This window comes from Sitophilus oryzae, unplaced genomic scaffold, assembly GCF_002938485.1.
Source record: "Sitophilus oryzae breed Bouriz unplaced genomic scaffold, Soryzae_2.0 scaffold_2006_pilon_pilon, whole genome shotgun sequence".
Lineage (NCBI taxonomy): Eukaryota > Metazoa > Arthropoda > Insecta > Coleoptera > Curculionidae > Sitophilus > Sitophilus oryzae.
Window position 1 is genome coordinate 3,401,992 of NW_022146732.1, and position 20,844 is coordinate 3,422,835.

Genomic DNA, 20,844 nt, shown 5'->3' on the forward strand with positions numbered 1-20,844 from the left:
GAAGCAAAATTTATTCAGAAAAATCATTATAAATTCCATGAGCATACGCAAATTGCTATTTATGGCTTCGGTACTGCTGAATATTTTATTATTGTAATTGCTCAATTTTCTGCAAGGGTTCGAAGTGAATCTTAAAAAGTTTAAAATTTAAAGTAAATCTTTGACACTCAAAAATTTTAGAAAAAAAAACACATTTTGAATTCTATTAAATTAGATCCGAACCATGAAAGTTTATTAATATTGTATTTAACATTTGTAGAATCTTCATAAAATAAAAGTATAATTAAATAGGTAGATACTATACTGAGTGATCGAAAACAATTGAATACGTCAATCAATCCTGATTTATGTCATATACTGACGTACCCATAGACTTAAAATAAAATATAGACTGAGCATCTCATTCAAAAATAGCTGGAACATGCGGTCAGATAATGTCTTGTTATTGTTGTGTTATTGTTTTAGGTTACAACTACTGCGACACGAGCGATAGATAGGTTGTCTCTGTCGTAACGGTCGTTCCCTGTCGACTCTGCCGAGAAACACAACACTGTCTTTCGTTTCTCAAGTACACCTGAACTCTCCGTATCATAGCCGGGTAATTTTTTTATTTTGATGAAGCTATAATTAAATTAAAAATATATCGTATTTAAACTTTTATATATTTTATTAAGATTTAGGACAAGTTTTTTAAATAAAAGTTTAGAAAAAACGTCTTAGAGTCCAAAAAGGATAAAAATAATAAAATACACGTTATAGTTATAATCGAAATTACGTAGGTAATTTTTAAATTAATAATAAATTATTAATTTTAGTCAAATATTTACAATCCCTAATATTAATCAAAACAGGATCTATTCCACAGATATAATAGAATCGGCGACAGGGAGAGAAAAAAATATGATTGTTGTAATTTTTGTTCTGGTTAAGTGATGTCTTATTATGTAAATTAGAGAAAACATAAATCTGTTCCATTAAAGCAAGGAAGGTGATAGGAAGTGGATAAAATGAAAACTACATTTATTTAACTTGGTACTGTCTTTATTATACCGGGTGCGTCCCAAAAGTGGCTCATCCCCCATAATTTTTTTATATTTTCAAATAAAAAACAAGATTAAGTATGTTAGTATATGACATAAATTAGGATTGATTGACGCATTCAATTGTTTTTGGTCACTTCCTGTTTCACCGGAAATGACAATAACTTTTAATTTTTAAACGGCACCCTCGGTATATTTCTACTTTATTCGATAGAAAATGACACTCTGAATAGAATGACATATCATATGTCAACTTTTGACATTTTCGCATATGGTTTAATTGTAATTGTAACACGCGGTTCATAACGACAATTTGACTCGAAATACCAAGTGTGTGGTATCAATATATTCATAAAAAAATGCTTTTTCCAAATATGCTAATGAGTCACCCTTGTTCCATTTGAAAAAATTGACATATGTATGATTAAAAATACGATTTGTATATATTTTAATCGGCCTAGACAAGACACGAGACCTATTAGACGATTAAAACTATTTTTCCAAGGCTCCTTGATTAAAACTTAGTGTTTTTAACAAAACCATGTCACCCTGGATTGAAATTCAAAATACGATTTGTTTTTAAGCGACAATGTCAAAAGTTGACATATGATATGTCATTCTATTCAGAGTGTCATTTTTTATCGAATAAAGTAGCAATATACCGAGGGTGCCTTTAAAAATCAAAAGATGTAATCATTTCGGTGAAACAGGAAGAGACCAAAAACAATTGAATACGTCCAATAAATCCTAATTTATGTCATATACCTACTAACATACAAATCTGTTTCTTTTTTATCTGAAAAAATAAAAAAGTTATAGGAATGAGCCACTTTTGAGACGACCCGGTATATTAAAAAATATTGTTTCATAATATAATATCATTTTAAAATTCTTGTATGTTATTTTAGATTCTGAAGGTAATTTTAGAATAAACCGGAATATATTTTTAATAAAAACATTATTAATTATTAACAGGGTTATAATTATGATTTTGTTACAATAATGTAAATAATGTAATGTAAGAGATAACATTCAGATTTTACATTTTACTAAAATATTATCTAAATAAGCGCCTTTCTACAACAACGCCACTGACTCCCAATGGGTAAATTGAGAGTTGCCTACCGGTCGAAAATCGTTTCAAGACAAATGGATTATTTAAGTCAAATTTCTTGCAAATTTAGCACTGGCGAACCATATTTTATAGTTCTTGAAAAGAAAAAGTCAATAAAATAAACACTTAAGGACTACAAGCTAAGAAAATGCGTTAATACAGCCAGGGACATAGCGGCAACAAAGCTTTACCGCACACGTGCGACGCGTACTACAATGTAATAAATGAATGAATAGGCTCCCTCGCCTCTAATCGGTGTTGTCATATTGTAAAGAACTTATCCTTTTTAAACAGTATCCGACTTAGAATTTAGTAGTATAAGGACTATTTAATACATCTACGGAATATTAAAACCTACTTTATTAAACTGTAGTATAACAAGAAAAAAAATATTGATAATATTAAAGACGTGACAACATAGGCTGGACGAGGAAGGCTCGGTCGACTGTACCCAGAAGTAAACATGTGTACAAAAAAGATTGTTTGACCGCGTTGAGAGGTAAATAGTGTAGTCTATATTTTATTTTAAGTCTATGGACGTATCAAATTGATTTTTTTTTATCTGAAGAAATAAATAAGTTATAGGGGGTTATATACCACTTTTGAAAATCACCCGGTATAGATAATATTAGAGCCTTTAGATCTAATTCACTTGAGTATATAAGAAAAATAGTAAAATATAATAAAATGTATGCAATTTAATACAAGCTACCTTAAGCAAGAATACAAGTAAAATTATTATTCTAGTACCGCTTGAATTGTACTCCATTTGATCTGATATCTTTTCTCTAACATAAATAATTATCATCTTCTACGGAGATATAATTGTACAACATGTCTTTTTATGGAAGAGGCTAATAAGGCCAATTGAAGGATAGTTGTACGCGATTACGTGAGGATTAAGTTATTAAGCGTGTTCGCATGTGCTTGCATAGCGATTAAATGCAAAGGATAAGGGTTTTTTTGATTTTATAATGAGAATATACAGAAAAAAATTAAGACTGCTCTATTTATAAGAGCCATAATACATGAAAAATATTTGTATATAGCTCTGAATTAGACAGGCTCAAAAAATCGACTATTTTTTTCAATTTATACTCTGGAAAAAGGTTTGTAGACCCGTCAAAAAAATTCTCTCAAAGTATGAGCTCTTAGTTTTCATAGGAAGGTCCTTCGCCTTTCAGTTTTTTATTTTTTCTTATTATTAGAAAGAAAAATTCATGTCTTGGTATCTAATATTTAGAAAAAAAATTCTCGTTTCATATTTTGTAGGAAATTTAATTTTCTACAAAAAACAAAAAAGGTCTCGTACAATTTTTTTGTAAACCTCACCGTTGGAAAGTTATCAAAGGTTGAAGTTTGATTATTTTAAAGCAGTTTTCTATTTTCTTATGAATTGAACAGCAACAATAACAACAACAATAACGACAAAAAATCATTTCAGGAAATTCACTGCTCTATAAAAATGCTTTGAATTTAGAGATCTTTTTTGTATAAAATTCAATTTTTTACAAATATGAGACCAGCTATTTTTCCAAATAGTTTGATACCGAGATATGAATTTTTCTTTCTAATAAAAGGAAAAAATAGAAAACTAGAAGGCGGAGGAATTTTTTGAGGTGTCTACCAACTTTTTTTCAAAGCATAAAGTGAAAAAATTATCGATTTTTTTTACCCACTCTAAGGCTGAGTCTTAAATTAGTGCATATATTTTCAGGGCTGGTAGATCTCGATAAAAGAAACATATTTTCTCTTTACCGTTTTACAAATAACTTCAAAATAGTTATTTTACTTTGAAAATTTAAAAAAAATTGCTTTAATTTTAAGGATCTTTTCTGGGTTTTCTTTCTTGTAAATTTAATCTACCATCTATGTTGCCATATTAGCCTTTCTACCCATCAATTTGGATTTCTAAGTAACAGTTGCACAAATGATGCTATGTTCGACCTTTTTAATAACGTATACTCTAGCCTGAACAACCATCACTCTACAGCTACAATTTTTTGTGATTTCTCTAAGGCTTTCGACTGCGTAAATCATAATATCTTAATTAACAAATTGCAATACTATGGATTCAGAGGAGTGCCGCTCGAATGGCTTAAGTCGTATCTTGGCAACAGAAGGCAGTTTGTGAGGATTGATACGTCTATGTCTTCTTGTAATCCTATAGAATGTGGTGTCCCCCAGGGTTCAGTACTTGGCCCTATTTTGTTTCTGGTGTTTATCAACGACATTGCAAATCTAGACATTAGCGGTAAAATCTGCCTCTTTGCGGACGATACTAGTTTCACTTGGAGCGGCCCAGATGTTACGGCACTATATAATACTATATCCAATGACTTACGTTGACCATTAAATCTTGGTGCGATTCTAATCTGCTATGCCTCAACCTTCCAAAAACTAAAGTTTTGTCATATAAAAGTACTATACAAGCTTTTGAACTTAATAACACCACTATTGACGGCGTGGACTCTGTGAGATTCTTAGGACTTGTTGTAGGCAACTCGTTAAAATGGGACTTCGAAGCTTTATCAAAGAAACTAAGCGCTGCCTGTTTTGCGCTAAGATTAGTTTCTAAGGAACTTAACTCATCAACCTCTAGAATGGTTTATTATGCCCTTTTTGAGTCGCATCTTCGTTATGCCCTTCCATTCTGGGGTACTTGCTGCGTGACAAAATTAGATCGTATTTTCAAACTTCAAAAGAGAGCAGTTCGATTCTTATTGGGACTGAACATTAGAACTCACTGCCAGAATTTCTTTAAAAATTTCAAAATACTGACCCTTCCTTCCTTATTCATTTTTGAATCCGTTTGCTTAATCCGCAAGAACATATCTGCTGAGCACGACATTTATCTGCCAACCCCGAGCTCAGAACTAGTTAAGGGCTCAATACTGTACAATGCCAAGAAAATGTACAATCATTTGCCTTCGAATATCAAGTCACTTTCATTCTTCCCCGCATTTCGCAAAGCTCTGAAATCATAGTTACTGGAGAGAACCCTATATGTGGTAAACGACTTTTTAGTTGATTTTAAAATTTTGATCATCTCACACACTGGTTAAAGGTCTAGTAGGTATTTAATATTTAATATTTTATAACTCTTGATTTTATGATATATAACATGATTTTATCCATTTACAGTTTTCCTTTTGTAAAATTTTCTAGATACGCCTGTATTCTGCAATGTCCATATGTATGTTTTATTTGTAATTTTAATGACGTAATTTTTTTTGAATTGATTGTATTGTATGACATTTTTTATTATTTGTATATTTGTTTTGTGAATGCTTTGTCGATGAAGCTGTTTTGGCTTTTTGTACAATAAAGCGTTGTTTTATTATCAAGAAATTATGTTTTTAACTAAAAACTAACAAAAATTTCCAAAAATTTTTCAATTTTTTTTTTGGGAACAAATCCGCATAATCGTGCCCCTAAAAATATTTGCACATATTTAAGACTCGCCCTGTATATTCAACTCATTTTTTATACCGAGCAGATTTAACTGGTTATTAATTAATTTTGACTTAAAGGAATTATTCGCGTATAATTTTTCGATATATCTCCGTTCCGGGACGTGTTTCTGTAATTATTTATGACAAAGTTACGTAATTAACGATCGAAAGCGACTACCGAAGGAAGACCTTCATCCCTCATCCTCAGATTAACTTGAATAAAATGCTTCAAATTGAAATTTATTAGCAAATGTTTACTCCGCGAGATTATAGAATTAATTTATGCAATTAGAGAATCACGAATCTAGAGAGTGAGTCTAATATTTTCACATAGTTCCTTGAAATGTGCTGTACGAATGATTTATTTTGAAGTATTGAAGTTTAAGAAAATTTAGAATAAAAAAAATTGGTAATTATTGCTTTATAGTTAAATATTGTTTTGTATTTCTCCCAAAATTTTGAGCTACTATTATGATTATGGAAATTTTTAGGTACAGAACAATAATTCTAATTCTAAGCTAGCGAATGAGCTAGATGCTTTACCTAGACTTATTCAGAAGCTACAAAACTTATGGATGAAAATTTGCATGAAAATTTCACACCTCTACTTTTCAACCAATAACATGCTTTAATGTTGACTAGTTACCATGGCAACTGAAAAAATTTCCGGAAATTTTTTCGAGGCGCCGCGAAACTTTAGTGGAAATTTTTTGACAGTTGAAAAGGTAAACATAAGATCTACAATCATAATGTGAATGAACTACAATGTCTATATATTGAAATATTACCCATTTGAGTTTTAGCATTTGATGTAACTAAGGTTGGTAATATTTTTTTATTTAAGGAAATATGTTAGATATACCTACATATGAATTTCTTCGAAATTGCCATGTTCTAAAAAATATAGTTCTGCCGCCTTTATTTAACTAAAGCTGGTATTTTTCTATTTAACGAAATATGATGGATATACACTTGATTTTGATTTTCGGGTGTTATCTGGTTTTATATTTTCAATTTCTTCTTTAATGACTTGTTGGTTTACTTTTCCAAATCGCGACATTTCGCTATACACTTCTTACTCTACGTACAGACGTTTTAAAACTAGTAATAGCTTAATGACAGAATCGCAAACAAAATGACAAAACACATAATATGTCAAAAACATCAATACCTTGGCCAACTTAACAAATTGAAATTATTTTAAAATGTCATGTTGGATTAATATTTTTTTTATTTAGGTGTGAAATTTTCTTACCTAATACCATGCAAGCTTAAATTATTCCTGGAAATTTTCTTTCGGGCACGAATATTTTAGGAAAATTATCCCTCGTCTTCGACTCGGGATAATTTTCAAAATATTCGTGCCCTCAAAAAAATTTCCGAAAATAATTTAAGCTTTTGTGATATTATAAGTGAAAATTTACTCCTAGCACACAGCCAGAGGATATTGGTACAGATCAGGTACAGTAGTAAGTTTATTCTAATGATTTTCTTAGCTTTAAATCAAAGATATTTTGGTGTTTGGGCGATCGTGCGATCTTTACCATTTTTCATCTCGCTAGTTCGTGTGTCACGGCCTTGAATTTTTACTCCCATCGCGCGTAAAAAAGTTTCACTTCAAAAAATCTAATATTAGAGTAGGGGGTTGGAACCTTACACGCTCTCTAAGTTTTAACAAGACTACACGCGCCGGACTGTAAGTCCGCACCTGTAAAAGGTGTTTTATTAAAATTAAAATGCCTAAGAATGTGGTAAATAAAAGAAATATTATTGAATAATTTTTAGCCGACCATACCAACAGATATGGTAGGCTATTAAGATCGGCAAAAAAAAGTTTTTTTAATTTCACTCAAAATGAGTTATTTTTATGACCTAAAAATATTTTCCTGGTGTCTGTCTGTCTGTCTGTCCGTCTGTAACACGATAACTCAAAAACCGCTAAACCGATTTTAACCAAATTTGGCACAAAAATACGAGAATCTGGCCATTAGTTTTTGGTGGGGGTGGGCGGTTGGTAAGGGGGTATGGGAGGGAGTTAAGAATTTAAAAAAATCGTAACTCCAAAATTACAGTAGCTAGCGAAACGCGGTTTTCAATTTAAGATTAGGAATAATATGTTGGAACAAAATTTGTAATAACATCAAAATCAGTCAAAGTCGCAGTTTTTGAGATAAAAAAAATTGGACAAATTCCTTTACTTTGAAACTAAAAGAACTGCCTACCAACTTTTTATTAACATATTTTAGTATAGGCGGCTATACGATACGTGCCTCCCGGCGCCAATTTTTATTTCGTCAGTTTCATTTAAAACTCATTCTATGCAGTTCTAAGAGCAATTTTGTAAGCACATCAATTTTCCACATATAATATAGGAGTAGGCACTAGGTTGCACGGTTTTTTTTTCCGGTCGCAGTAGCTACAACGACCCTTTTTTCTAAATGTGCCTCTGCCTATTTCCAGCCGTCCCACAGTAGGGTATTTTACACTGATAGTTGATCGAAATTTTTTTATGTAGACCTTATATAAATTATTGCTATTTTTAATTAAAGAGGAAATAATATGAACAAAATAAAGGATAATTCGTCGATTCTAAAAAAAGAAAGAAAAATCACTGTTCCAGTGTTTCCATGGTCAGTGCCAGTAGTAATATCGCAACTACTACTACTAATGCTACAACTGATCCGCGAGCAATGCCCATACCACTAAAGTCGCTACTAATGCCAAATTGTGCTATACTGCTAAGGGCACTAATGCGATCGCTTTGTACACAACAATGCCATCGCGGTTTACACCTCGCATTAGTATATCACTGATTGGCAAATTAGAGGAAACCAAGAATGTTTTTCTCATTTTATCAGCAAGATCGCAAAAAGTCGCAGTATTTTATTTTACTGTATGATTACTGCCCAATGTTTACTAAGTAAAACGTATATAGACAATATGCTGAATTCTTCGAAATGCGCAACGTAATATCTCTAAGTATAATAAAAATGTCACAAATTTAATCAAATTTTCTGAACGCCTAACTTTTAGTTGCAAAAAAAATCGTTAGTATAGAGAATATCAAAATTAATAATACGTTTTTGTAGAATACATACCTGCAGCTTGCTGAGCCATTTTCAATCAAAACGATAATATAAACGTAAAAAGAGCACAATAACAACAACAATTTATAATTTTAAACATAAAATTTAGCCATTTACCTCTTATATGTGAGAAGTAACAACTTTGACGTTTCGTTGAAACAAATGAATGCAACTAAACACACCCATAGCAACGCCATTCATGGCAGAGATGATTTAACTTATCATTTATCTTTTTTGGGAAATCTTAAACACATTTGCTTTTTCGAATTTCGATCACCTTTTTCATGCTAAATCATGCTTTTAATTTCATGCTTTCATCCGGAAATTCCGGGTAAAAATTTAGTCAATAAGGAAATAGGGATTTTTTTACTTTTGAAGTTCTAAGTTCTGAAGTTACTTCTTTAGGCGCGTTGTGAGTAAAAATTCAAGGCCATGACACACGACCTAGCGATATGAAAAGTGGTGCTGGTCGAACCATCGCGCAAAAACATTTGATTTAAAGCTAAGAAATTTAAAGAAGGAAATTTAATGCACAAAACATGTAAAAAAACAGACCACACGAATTGATGGTTCGGTGAGGTTCAAAATTTCCTCTCTTCCTAAACATACATTTTAAGGGTTGTTAACATTATTAGGCAGTTGCATAAAAGTGTGTATTTGGGTGGTATTCCAGAAAATTTGCAGACTCTAGAGGAAACAGAAAATGTACAGATTACAGAAATAAATTGAAAATAATATTTATATTAAAACAGCATTATATTATGTCACCTTTTCAAACATGTCATTCAAATCCTTCAATTTAATAGCTATCAGTAAGAAGTTTTACTTGAAATAATACGCACATAGTACACACACAATTTTTTTCTTTCTTTACAGTCTAGAAGTTAATTAAAATTCATAATTTGCAGTTTGTGACATGCTCATAGATTCAATTGTGATTCTAATGACTCTATGACTCTAATCTATGGTCTTAAAAGGAAGCCTTTTTAGAAAGTTTCTTTTTACCATCACCTTTGCTAATTTCCACTCTATATCTTAATAAAAATAAAAAGAAACGACTGTAAATCAAGCCTAAGAAAATGTTCAATGATATATCCTGTTTACTCCTTTTAAATCGTTATTTATCGTCGAAGATATTTGGGGTAAATACGGCGTAGTGCACTGATACCGTTAAGAAGGATTATTATCATAATGCCAAAACGTATTACTTTAATATGCAAAATAATAATGGTTTATTTGAGCTCGTTGAAGAATAACAGCTTAAACAATCTTTGTTTTTCAGTTTTCGTTATTGTTTCGGATTTATTCTCGAGCGTTAATCCGGACCGGAGATATAAATATTCTTTTATTGTGTTTATGTGCAACTAGGAGGATAAAGTAGTGTGTACTTACGTATAAAAATAACGGTGGTGTATTTTAGAAAAAGGTATTTTCTGGCTTTAAATGGATTGGAATTAATTTAGGGAATTTTATGAGATTTTGTATTGGTTCAAAATGTTTGTTCCAATTTTGTGATTTAGAATTTAAAATCGTAGATACTTTTGGAATTTTTTACTAGTTACACAATATTGATATAGATTAAAAATATTATTTTTTGTTACTTTTTATTTGCAGTCCCATTTTCATTAATTTTTTATATTAAACATATTTATTTGGAAGAAAAAAACACTTTGTTTTTAAAGTATAGATGCGTATTTCGCTCACTATATTAGCATCATCTACTGATGATGCTAACACGGTGAACAAAACGTGCAACCAGTGTTTAAAAGTAAAGCGTTTTAGTGTATTGTGGTGAATTAATATTTTATTTTGCTGTAGCAACACCAAAAATTCAAACCCCGAGCTATAATCATATTTATTTGGTTTATTATTTGTTTATTTTATGTTTTTTTTTAGTTTTTGTTTCTTTTACATTCAGACATAAAGTCACCAAAAAATTGATTCAACGAATTTTACTATTAATATTTAATTAGGAATATACAGGGTGAGTTTCCTACGATGTTCTCTGTGGGTATCTCGGAAACTACTGGAGATAGAGAGTCGGTTAAACGGGGAAAGAATTGCAGTTTTGTAGGGTCATAAATATGCGCCTTTCAGATTTTTGAAAAAGTTCATGGCTTACTAGATATTTAGAAAAAAACAAATTTCGGCTATTTTAAAAATTGTCCCTAATTCCATTATAAGCTATTTTAGACAAAAAGTTTTCAGATAAAAGTTGTAGATAATCACATCCTTAATGAGATTGTGTCCTCCGTTTTTTTCTAAAGCCTGTCATTTTTGACATTTGACACAAACATATGTTTTTTTAAATAGAAACCATAGTTGGCTGTGACTTTATAAAAAGTGCCATTTTTTAAGCTTTTCAGCGATATAAGCTATAATATGTTTTCTTCGAAAAATTATCGAGTTATAGCCAATTCTTATCATTTTTAAATAATTTCACTTAGTTAGCCATGGAAACAATCGTCTTTACTCTTATAAATGTGAAGCTGCCACATCCAAACTTTCTAAATTAAAGTAAACAAAAATTGTAATTATGAATTTTTCAAATGAAGAAAAGCGTGTAAGATTATTGGTTCAACTTTTCTTGACCATACATTTTCGAGGATACGTTGACCGGTGAATGTTATGTTTTTTAGAGAACGATTTTCAAGACTTGTTAGAAAAGTTAAATTTAGTTATAGCCAATTCTTATCTTTCTTGACTAATTTCACTTAGATTGCATGGCATTCTTATTCTTTTGTGATTTATAACTTATAAAAAGTCAGAATATATTACTAAACGGTTCTTTAGAATTTACATTACACAAACTAAAACTTAAAAAAATATTATCGCTACAGTCACTGCATACACTTTAAGTTATTTTAGAAAATGTTCAAAAAATCCGCTATTGTTTTGAGTTACATCTTTTTAAAACTGAATTATTACCTATTCTCACAAAAGGACCGGTTGACTTAATTAAACTTCTCTCGTACCGCCACTTCGAGTGCCTCTCTTAATTCATAAATTCTTTTGTAAACCTTATTTTTAACCATACCGCATAAAAAAATCTAAAATGGATAGGTCAGGTGATCGAGGAGGCCCATGCAATTAGACCACCTCTTCCTATCCCTGAGTTTATATTATTATGATATCAATAATTTTTAACATTTCTTTCATTATGCGGTGGGGGGGGGCATAATGAAAGTCATTTTGGAAACACTCTATTGATGCGCGAGTATCTACACGCTTTTCTTCATTTGAGAAATTCATATTTACAATTTTTGTTTATTTTAATTTACAAAGTTTGAATGTGACAGCTTCACATTTCTGAGATTAACGGCGATTGAACTTGTTTCCATGGCTAACTAAGTGAAATTGTTTAAAAATGATAAGAATTGGCTATAACTCAGTAATTGTTCGAAGAAAACATATTATAGCTTATATCGCTAAAAAGCTTAAAAAATGCCGCTTTTTATGAAGTCATGGTCAACTATGGTTTCCATTTAAAAAAACATATGTTTGTGTGATATGTCAAAAATGACAGGCTTTAGAAGAAAACAGAGGACACGATCTCATTAAGGATGTAATTATCTACAACTTTTATCTGAAAACTTTTTGTCTTAAATAGCTTATAATAGAATTAAGGACAATTTTTAAAATAGCCGAAATTTGTTTTTTTCAAAATATCTAGTCAGCCATGAATTTTTTCATAAATCTGAAAGGCGCATATTTATGACCCCGTAAAACTGCAATTCTTTCCCCATTTAACGGACTCTCTATCTCCAGTAGTTTCCAAGATACCCATAGAGAACATTGTAGGAAACTCACCCTGTATAAATGGAGATCAAGAACAGTTTTTATTTAATTTTACATATAAAATGACAGCATAGATCTGCATTTCCAACTCAACTCTAACGCTATTTTATCGATAGTATTGTACCTACATATACATATACGGATTAGATACCCACATATTAATAATATATATTATATTAATGGTAGTCTTAAATATTTTCTTTTAATAAAATTCATAAAATATGTGGTAACACACCCAACAAAAAAAAACCTCCTAATATTCTACAGCAACAAAAAGGAAGGCGCACAAAAGAATTTCTCCAGGTAAATTATCATCACAATCCAGCCTAAATTGCAATTCTGTTGTCATACCATACCTTTTATTTAATTTCATCTAAACACCTTCTCAGGTAGTAAAGATATTTTTTTTACTATTGTATTATCTCTTCCACATGTAAGAATCAGTATGGAAACCCATACAAATTAAGACTACAAATACTACTTAATGATTAGAAAATAAAATAGTTAAAATCGGCATATATGTAGGTATTTTGAAAGAAATATAATATTATGAATTACATCAACTTTCCCATCGTTTAAGCGATAAATCTACTTTAGAAAATATGAAATAATATCGTTTAACATAGTTTAATTTTGATAAAATTTGAAATATACAGGGTGAGTCTTAAATAAATGCAAATATTTTTAGGGGTAGTATATTTTGACCCCAGAAACATGAAAATTTGGAATTTTTTGAAATTTTTTTGAATTTTTTTTTAAATTTTTAGTTAAAAAACATAATTTCTTGATAATATGGCAACATAGGTATGTATATTTACTCTGAATAACTATCACAATTCACCCGGTTATGAGACACCTTTTCTACAATTCTTACAAGGCAAGGGATGATCTACTACAATGTATCTGATCTATGTATCTAATATCTAAATAATATTCTTTTGACATGAGTTTTATATGATTATATTTAATTTCTTCTAGAATATTTACTTAAACTGCCCAAAAAAGATTTTATTTTTTCATTTGATAAGTTGCTATTATATTTAAATAATAAACTTCTTGACGGATGTTTTGTAAGTATATTGTTCGTTTATATTTAAAAAATACTTCACAATAAGAACATTTAAAAATAAATTGTTATAATACGTTATAATAATAAAAATTCCCAGAAACGAAAATGTGTGTCTGTAATTTGAATGAAAAGAAATCCGTGTAAACAAAGTAGTAGAGAGTAACTATTATGCTTGCTAGATTTAACATATTTTTTTTAAATTGACAAACACCGAAAAAAGTCATAACAACAACAAAGACACGCAACTAAACTAGATAGAATACAAGAAATAAATTTTTACTTCTTTTTTTATTCAAAAAAAAATCGCAAATCATCACAAACAATTAGCCACACACAAAAAACACCCCTCACAACACCTAAATTACCACCACAAACCATTCCAAATTGCATTCTCATCACCACCTCATATCCATCTCTCTCCCAACCACTTCCGTAGGCAGGTACCACTAGCCTATCTCTCTCCGCAGTCGATGAAAGAACCGACCGACACATCGTTCAGCCGGTCTCCTCTTAAATTACCATGACACCCCCGAAATTCGTGATGTACGAGCTCATTGGTGAACGCGTCCCCCTCCCGGACACCCCCTGCCTTCGCTCCACCCCTCGTCCATCCCCACCACCGGCCCGGCAGTGATATTTCGGGATGTTTACGATGGGTCGCTTCTAATGGTGTCGTATTATTATAGGCGTGCGAGGACGTACGGCGTTCCCCTTAACTTACATCGGGCTACGTCTCTCTATCCCCTCCTACGGGCAGCGCCGTCTAGCGGCCGGCGGAGCGATTAAAGTACCGCTCACTGGGCCGTGCGCGGCAAAATCGGAATGATTTAAATTAGTGGCTGTTCGATAGAGAAACAATAAAGACGCACAATTTACGTGTGTGTACGTCGCTTTAGCCTAATCAGAGGGTTTACGAGGCATTGTTTTTACAAAAAAATTTTGATTAATTTAGTATTTTTTGTGTATTACTTTATTTAAACAAAACGGTGATTGAGTGACAAGACATTATTTCAAATTTTTAGTGTTTTTTTTTCTTGTGTTATAGAATATTAGTTTTTGTTTTGTTCCTTACTGGTGATTATTTTCTGTTGTTGTTGTGATTAGTGAATGTCCACTGAAAGGAGATTGTGAGTAACTTTTTATATTATTCTTATTTTAATAGTTATATTAATTTTAAGTTTAGTTTATTTTAAAAAGGCCAATTTTTTATTAAGGTTTAGATGAAATTGTTACAATATAAATTAAAATTTTATTAGGTTTATCAGTTTATTAAATTTAATTATGAGGATGAAAGTGGGGGTATGAGATATTAACATAAATCTATCATGAACACATATTTGAAAGAAAAATAACACCCACAATCCCACTATATAGTATAGTATGTGTGTTATTTATTCTCAAATTTGTATCCTGTTGAAATATTTATTTTCTTTTTTGTAGTTTCACTCTGTTTAAAAAAAAATAATGATAAAAAGTATCTACATTTGGAAAAAATAGTATATTTTACACTCAAATAAAAAAAACGCAACGGAAATTTTTTTGGTCAAGTTCAAAATGTATTTTTTTTTAATTGCAAACTGTATATAGATATATCAACTTTAATTCGTAAACTCAGTTTATTATAAACTAGTATTTAACTGATTATAGAAGGTTAATCGAAGAGTGGTTTTTTACCCTATTTTTAAAACACTCTGTGCAATAATTTCCCGACCAAATTTTGCTAGAACATTATTTTTGAGTCAGATTTCCATGTCTTCAGAATATTTTGTTTTTTGACTCATGTCAACACATGCCTTGATTTATTTTTAAGAGGAAAATGAACTTGCCACAAACATTTTGCAATTTCTTCAATTATCGTTACTTTTTGATGTTTTCTTCATAATGACGAGGTGGCTTTCTTCATAATGACGTGGTACGATTGATATAGTTTTTAGTATCGTAGATTGTGTAAAAGTCATTGATCATGTTGGAGATGGTCGAAATTATAAATATTCGCTAGTCCTTGAAGAAGAATGGGAAAACATAACACATTATATTTGCAGCCTCATTAACAGTATGCACCGACATCTACAGACCAGTATTAAAGTATTTTTTTATAAGTTTTTTGTTCGTACACTTAGTTATTACAATTATTTTTTTAATATCCTTAGTTCTGTTAGTGTCACTGATATTTATTAAAACCAAGCCTGTATCGCTACTTTTTAGAGTTTTATAAATTTTAATATATAGTTCTAATCAGTGTCGATATGACATTATGACAATAGTTACAAAAGTCACGTGATATTAAAAAATAACATCATAAAATAATGATAGTGGCCAGTTCATTTTACTTTTAAAAATTAACCAAGACATTTGTTGACATGAGTCAAAAAACAAAATGCTCAGGAGACACGGTTCTGATCGAAAAATAATGTTTTAGAAAAAGTTACTTACAAAGTTATTGCACAGGGTGTTTTAAAATTAAGGTAAATTTTTTTTTCATTTTTTTTCATTTCAATTGACTCTATACAATAAGCCAAATACAAAAGTTTATAAAAAACTGAATTGTTAATTAAATTTGATAGATTTTTATACAGTTTGCTAAAAAAAGTCATGAAAATAGGGCTAAAAGTAAAAAAAATATAACACTTTAAAAAATTCTGCGTTGCGTTTTTTTTTGCATCTGAGTGAAGAGTACCCTAATTATTATTATTATTATTATTAGTACCCTTATTATATGTATAAACAAATCATTTCTATACGTCATTATTTATATTTTCCATTCAAAAACTTGAGAAAACTAAAAGAAAAGTTCCAGGAACGACACGGATACTTTACGACGCTCGCGAAACTTGTCCAGTTTGTTTTAATAAAGCCGGAGACAATTTAGAAGCGGACTCGTCTTCCCGATTCGCAACATGTTCTCCGTACTTTTTACGAGCAAAATTAGCGTTTGTCGTAAAGTTACGGCAGAGAAGCTTCTTAATGCAGTCGCTCTCGCTGACGTAATAATTCACGCTCCATAACTTTATGGTCGCTTTTTTTCGCCTTAAAAGGAGCTTCTTCCACTTCTTTTAAAACTTTAACTTCGAGAGAAGGAGAGTTTAAAATTTCGTTAGGAAAGTTTTCGGTTAATGTAGTCAGTCACATATTTGGAACTCTCTAAATCATTTCCCGGATCTGTTTATCGTGTCCTATATCTCAACTTTTACATTATCTTTATTCAAGCGTAGTGCTGTTTTTCTTCCAGTTTTAAGAGGATTTAAGGTTTTTAAATAATGGCCCTAGGTGCCTTCATTTTATTTGTTGTGGTAATGATTTAATGACAATTCATTATTACTTCATTTCAATGACTTACTACTGTGTTACTCTGTAGATTAAATAAAATAAAAAAATTAATAGTTATTTTTTATACAAGTCGACCGAAAAAATTTCCGGAGACGGTAATGCAATTTTATCGTCTTGTATAAAACAATATTTTTTTCCATAGCGAGTTACGTTTTAAAAAATATTCAGAAATTATTATTTCAAGGAATTTATTAAGAGTAGAAAAAATATTGATTTGGGTTGGAGTTGGTTTCTATGTAATTTGACAAATAAATAAAGCTGTCTCTTTAGTTGTCAGTTTTGAGTCAATATTTTTTAATTTCCTTTCGTGTCGATTGCTGATCGAATTGGAGCCAGAAATTGCTCAAAACGAAATAAGTAAATTACCAACAGATATTCGGGCTGAGGTGACAAACGCCATATCCAAGCTACTTCCGTTTAAATCCCGAATAACTTATGAAAAGGAATACAAAAATTTTCAAAAATGGAAGCAATTTAAAATGTGCGAGAAGAAATAAAGTTTTTAACTTATCCTCGCTGTTAAAGTATCATTTAATCTACCCTTGGGGTTAAAGTATTATTGTATCTTCTATTTTTGATAGATATATGGCAATTTTAACACTTGCTATGGAAAAAAAATAATAAAAAATAAATTGCCATTAAATTATTACCACAACAATAAAATGAAGGTACTTAGGGCCATTTTTTATGAACCTTTAATCCTCTTAAAGTGGGAGAAAAACAGCACTACGCTTGAATAAAGATAATGTAAAAGTTGAGATATAGGACACGATAAACAGATCCCGGAGATGATTTAGAGAGTTCCAAATATGTGACTGACTACATTAACCGAAAACTTTCCTAACGAAATTTTAAACTCTCCTTCTCTCGAAGTTAAAGTTTTAAAAGAAGTGGAAGAAGCTCCTTTTAAGGCGAAAAAAAGCGACCATAAAGTTATGGAGCGTGAATTATTACGTCAGCGAGAGCGACTGCATTAAGAAGCTTCTCTGCCGTAACTTTACGACAAACGCTAATTTTGCTCGTAAAAAGTCCGAAGAACATGTTGCGAATCGGGAAGACGAGTCCGCTTCTAAATTGTCTCCGGCTTTATTAAAACAAACTGGACAAGTTTCGCGAGCATCGTAAAGTATCCGTGTCGTTCCTGGAACTTTTCTTTTAGTTTTCTCGAGTTTTTGAATGGAAAATATAAATAATGGTGTATAAAAATGATTTATTTATACATACAATAAGATAATAATTCTATGTTATATGTCTAATTGGGGTTCTCTACACTCAGATGCAAAAAAACGCAGTTTAAAGTGTTATATTTTTGTACTTTTAGTCCAAATTGCATGACTTTTTTAGCAAACTATATATATAATCTATTAACTTTAATTCATAAACTCAGTTTTTTTAAAAACTTTAGTATTTGGCTTATTATACAGAGTTAATTGAAATGTTATTTACCTTAATTTTAAAACACCCTGTGCAATAATTTCGCATCCTAAACGTATCCTAAAACATTATTTTTCGATCATAACCGTGTCTCCTGAGCATTTCGTTTTTTGACTGGTGTCAACACGTGCCTTGGTTAATTTTTGAGACGAACTATTATTATTTTATGATGTTATGTTTGAATATCACGAGGTGGTTTTGATGATTATTGTCATAATGTCATATCGACACTGTATTAGAACTCTATATTAAAATTTAAAAACGTTAAAAAGTTACGATACAGGCTTGGTTTTAATAAATATTAGTAAAACTCACAGAACTAAGAATATTAAAACTATTAAAAAAAAAAACATTGTAAAAAATAGTCTAATACTTTGTAGTGCCCCCCGGTTGTTATAAACAATTTGTAGACGTCGCACGGTGGGGTATTAGCATGAAAAAGGTGATTGAAATTCGAAAAATCAAATGTGTTTAAGATTTCCCAAGAAAAGATAAATGATAAGTTAAATCATGTCTGCAATGAATGGCGTTGCTATGGCTGTGTTTAGTTGCATTCATTTGTTTCAACGAAACGTCAAAGTTGTTACTTCTCACAGATAAGAGGAAAATGGCTAAATTTTATGTCTAAAATTATAAATTGTTTTTGTTCTTGTGCTCTTTTTACGTTTATATTATTGTTTTGATTGAATATGGCTCAGCAAGCTGCAGGTATGTATTCTACAGAAACGTATTATTAATTTTGATATTCTCTATACTAACGATTTTTTTTGGAACTAAAAGTTGGGCGTTCAGAAAATTTGATTAAATTTGTGACATTTTTATTATACTTAGAGGTTTAGTTGCGCATTTTGAAGAATTCAGCATATTGTCTATATACGTTTTACTTAGTAAACATTGGGCTTTCGTACAGTAAAATAAAATACTGCGACTTTTTGCGACTTTGCTGATAAAATGAGAAAAACATTCTTGGTTTCCTCTAATTTGCCAATCAGTGTTATACTAATGCGAGGTGTAAACCGCGATGGAATTGTTGTGTACAAAGCGATCGCATTAGTGCCATTAGCAGTATAACACAATTTGGCATTAGTAGCGACTTTAGTGGATGGGCATTGCTCGCGGATCAGTCGTAGCATGAGTAGTAATAGTTGCGATATTACTACTGGTATTAGTGGCATTGTCCGTGGAAACACTGGAACAGTGATTTTTCTTTCTTTTTTTAGAATCGACGAATTATCCTTTATTTTGTTCATATTATTTCCCCTTTAATTGAAATTAGCAATAATTTATATAAGGTCTACATAAAAAAATTTCGATCAACTATCTGTGTCAAATACCCCACTGTGCGTCGGTTCATACCGCCAATAAGGCTGCAAATATACAGTAGCGTGCAGTGGGTACAAGGGCGGGGTGTGCGAGCTATGTTGAGGGCGCCGGGTACATGCAGAGTAGTTGAAATTGCCGAATTCAAGGTGTTCAGATTATGATTCATTTTACACGATTGGGGCGCTTGGATTATAGGATTATACAGTATTTCGGATTATAGGGGAGTTGTATTGGGATGTATTTATTCATATATTATTACATTACTGTACTATCTATCTATCTATTCAGCCTCTTCGGTCCATCGTTGGACATAGGCCTCCCCCAATCTCTTCCACTCTTCCCTCTCTGTCGCCGTGCTCATCCATCTTGTGCCTGCATGTTTCCTCAGATCGTCCGCCCATCTCATCTGAGGTCTTCCTCTAGTTCTTCTATTCTCCCAGCGCCTCCAGTTTACGATGCATTTGTTCCGTCGATCATCCTTCTGTCTGACATTGTGACCGGCAAACTGCCATTTCAATTTTGCTACTTCACTTCTAACATTACTGTACTACTAGAGAGATATCGGAGAACCGAATAGCGTCATGCAGTATTTACGCGTACCTTATCATGGTTACGATATGCGCGAGTCAATTTTTAACGCAACACCCGCTTACAACGTTACCGCCTGACGTAATTTGCGGATCAATTACACAAAGCGCTATTTTTAAATAACGTTTAAAAATTGCTTAAATGGGCATATGCGGGTATTTGACAACCGGGGCCGGCCGGCGAGATCTTTTATTTTAGGTTATGTTTGAATTGTTTTGAATTATTACTTTAGTTTTATTAGGTAACTTGATATTTAAGTAGCTGGGATTAGTTTTAATTAAATAAATATGGCTCAAAATATGGATTCCACCTCTTCCAATATTAAAGAACCTATAAAGAGTCTTAGGTTTACAGCAGATGACGACTTAGCCCTTCTAAGAGAATTAACCCCACTGGCCCTAAACCCACTGGCAGACGTTGAACAATAAAACACTGGAAATAAGCACTTTAGCCCTTTAGTTTTAAAAAATACCTACTAAACAAAACAATTTCAAAGTTTTAAATTCAAAGTTAGGTTAAGTTTAAATAGCGGACGCGACGCGAACAGAATTCTTTCCGATCCGATAACTATAAATGAACAGAGTTAATACCACCTCACGTAAAGGAAATA

General features: G+C 31.3%; 1 protein-coding gene across 3 annotated transcripts in view; it reads left to right on the top strand.

Moving 5' to 3' along the window:
• The window catches only part of LOC115883967 (homeotic protein antennapedia-like), a 449,763-nt gene that overhangs the window by 98,768 nt on the left and 330,151 nt on the right, over nucleotides 1-20,844 (top strand). For 2 of the 3 annotated variants that reach the window (XM_030902387.1, XM_030902388.1), the window contains exon 1: nucleotides 14,398-14,689. The exons of the other annotated variant lie outside the window; for it this stretch is intronic. The gene's annotated coding sequence lies outside the window, so the exon portion shown is untranslated. Of the gene's footprint in view, nucleotides 1-14,397; nucleotides 14,690-20,844 lie in introns of those variants that run through there. 3 annotated transcript variants of the gene reach the window in all.